Below are 3,307 nucleotides of genomic sequence, written 5' to 3' on the forward strand. Positions count from 1 at the left end.
TAATAAAACTATGGTATGTGCAAAAAAATAGATTAATCATTTATCTAAATAGTTCACAACATATGCACATCTTTACAACATTGATTATTTAATAAAAAATATATTCGTGATTGATGATCAATAATATATATATCTTTCTCATATAAAAGTTCTAAAAGAAATATTTTCTTAAAACCTTTTGATGGTGCTAGATTCTGCTAACATTTCAAGGGGATCTCCCCAATGTAAAGTCCCAACTAGACCTCACATCATTTGGTGTAGGAGTCCCATCTGGTCATACAGTCTGGCCACCATTGGAATGGTTTTCCAGGAAATGCCTTGGTTACAATCAGACATAAGAGAACACAATGCCTCTTTGGGTCAGCAAGGATGTGAGCTTTGTGAGACACTCAGTGTAAGGTGTATGAGGGAGACTTCCATGGATGGTGAAGGAAACGAGCCACCGGTTAGAAAAGTAATAGTACTATCCTAAAGGGGGGCCTGGGGTAAAGAGAAATACTTGTTGTGTACCTATATATTAGTCCACATAATAAACAACAATCATTAAATCATAACAAAATTCATTAAATAACATCCATAACCAAGCAATGAAATAGTTCATTGACTTAGCATGTAAATAAAGAAACATATACTGTACACATAACCAGAATAGTCCAACTATATACACGATACATGTATGAAGGAATGTCAGCTCATTGAGCTTCTGATTATAGGTGTAAGATCCCAAGAACAATGTTACATGAGTGAAACATTGTATCCAATAGTGTAAGACAAAGCCATAACTTTATTCTCCAAATAATAGTCTATCTATTATGTAGTACAAAAGAAACTAAGGTTAGGCCTCCAAAATCCCAACAAAAGCTTGGTCCCCAAAAGATTGCTTCTTGAGTTATGAGGAGCTATTTTGTTGGGTCCCTATATTACTAATGATTACCCCATTACTATTGTAGTTGTATCCCTTATTAATATTGTTGTGCCCCTATTGTCCCCATATTGTTATTATTGTGCCCCATCGAATCCCTTTATTGTTATTTTTGTGGCTTTATATTATTATTGTTAGGTCGGCTAGGTTATATTGTGATTCCGTAGACTCCTATATATAGAAAGGAGGTTTTGTCATTTGAATCATCCAAGAATTTCTCATTTGTGTAATGTAAAGGAGGTTTCCCCCTCGAAGAGGCTGAATTCTAAGGCATTGATCTCTCTTTTCTATCTTTTTGTGAGCTAGTTTCATAACATATTTATAACAAATAGAATGACTCTTGATCTTCCCATGACTCTTTGAATTCTATGAATATTCATATTATAATATGACTCATTACATTCCAATGTGTGGCCATTCATATTCCACTTGTGTCCCTTGGACTTCATTACATAACATTTATTACATAAGATAATTTACACATGAGATGGTGGCCTAATAAGACAAAACTGCTAAAAGACAAAACTCATCAAATGGATAGATCATGTGCTTCTTCATGGAGTTCATTTGTGATATAAGTGTGCCATGCTCTGAAATCCTTTGCAATGGCTTTGATCTGGTCTGGAAATTCTCCTTTCTAGTGTGCCCTCACCTCCAATGCTTCTGACAATATGTTCTTGGAGCTTGACTAGACATTATTCCACAACCATGAAAGCTTCATGTGCACTTTGACTGGTGCAAAGGCATACTGCTAAATAACATATTTGGTCACTTCCAAGCATTCCTGTTCTGTTACCTACTTTATTTGTTTAATGTAATCTCATATCTCCTGAAAGAATACATCCCTGCCCATGATTTCTTCAAGGGATCTGATGGCTAGCATCCTATGATTTTGTGTAGGAGACTCAAACCCATTATGGAGTTGGTTATATGTAACCATAGTGTTAATCGTCCGTGCTCCTAAATGTGAGTAATTTTGTAGGTGGAGTCTCAATTTCACTCTATCTATTTATGTGGAGAGCTTATCCTTATTTTCCAAATTCTCTAGGGCATTTGGATATTTGGCAGTACACTCCTGCATCTCGTCAACTGATTTGGTTTCTATCTTCAGGAGCTTCACCACTTCGTATGCACTCTTCTGAATGCCAATGAGAGGATCCATGACCTATTGTATAAGTATCATCTCATCATATAGTCATGCCATGGTAACCTCTGTTAGTCCCAATTCATCTAGCATGGTTGACTGCCATTTTTCAATATTGGAGTTCTATGATAACAATTGCTGGTTCTCTACTACAAGATGCTCTACATGTTTCTTCATCGCAATGAGTTCTCTTCTTACCCTAACATTCTCATTTAGAAAATAATCTGAGTTATCATGTGCTGCAATAGCAAATGCAACACTTGTTGCCATAACTTCCCTCATATTTCTTTTAGTTAAGGAGGTGATCACCCTTTTTGTCGCTACTGTTATTGGGTTCTAAGGATCATTTGGAAAGTACCTATGCCTTTGTTTCATGATCCTCTTCTTCAGATGATCAAATGTTACGCTGCAAACATCTATGACTTTATTTGCTAGTGGAGGTGTAATCCCCATCTCTCCAAATGGAAGATGTCCTCTTGTGAGTGGTTGTTCACCTAGAGTATTGGGCTCATCATCCATGGGTTGGATGTTGTCTTCTTCCTCATACTTCTCCTCCTCTAGTTCATAAGTCAACTATTCTTCTTCCATCCTCTGCGCTGCTTCCTCCTCCTGAGACTATCGTTGTTGTTCTTCCTCTATCTATCTCCTCTCTTCTTCTTTTACCAATTGCTTATAAAGAAGCTCATTATGCTTCCTTCTCTCCCCTTCTTCTCCTTCTCTCCTCTCTAGTTCTATTTGTGTATCTCCTATATTTAAAGGAACAACTTTCCATTCTTTTCTACTCTGACCTAATGAATACCTGATCATTTTCTTGGGAGCTAACTTATTTACTTGAGGCGTTGTTTCCTCTTCTTCCTATTCCTTATCCTACATGTCCTGAGCTGGTGCATCGTGAGTTGAACTAGTGTTCATTGCTGGACGTGTCTTCATTCTGGAATTATACTAGTTATTTATATTTTCATCCTCTGGTTGGCATATTGATGAATACCTTGTATTATGCTTGATCCTTTCACAATGTTGCCATAAAATTTTCCTAGAATCATATGCATGGAAATATTTGGTGGCTAACTGTAGGTGGTTTAGCTCTTTAATTTTGGCTGGAAATGTCATGTGACTCTTTAATTCATATAATCTGATCCTTAATGGAAATATGGTACAAAGGGCTTTCTTCTCCTGTGAAGGGTTCCTAACAGTCCCTTGTCCAGCAGATTTTCCACCTCTTGCATGACCACATTTTTTGT

The sequence above is a fragment of the Pinus tabuliformis genome, chromosome 3_2 (genome assembly GCF_031772625.1).
Source record: "Pinus tabuliformis cultivar Carrire ecotype Pingquan chromosome 3_2, CPIR1, whole genome shotgun sequence".
Lineage (NCBI taxonomy): Eukaryota > Viridiplantae > Streptophyta > Pinopsida > Pinales > Pinaceae > Pinus > Pinus tabuliformis.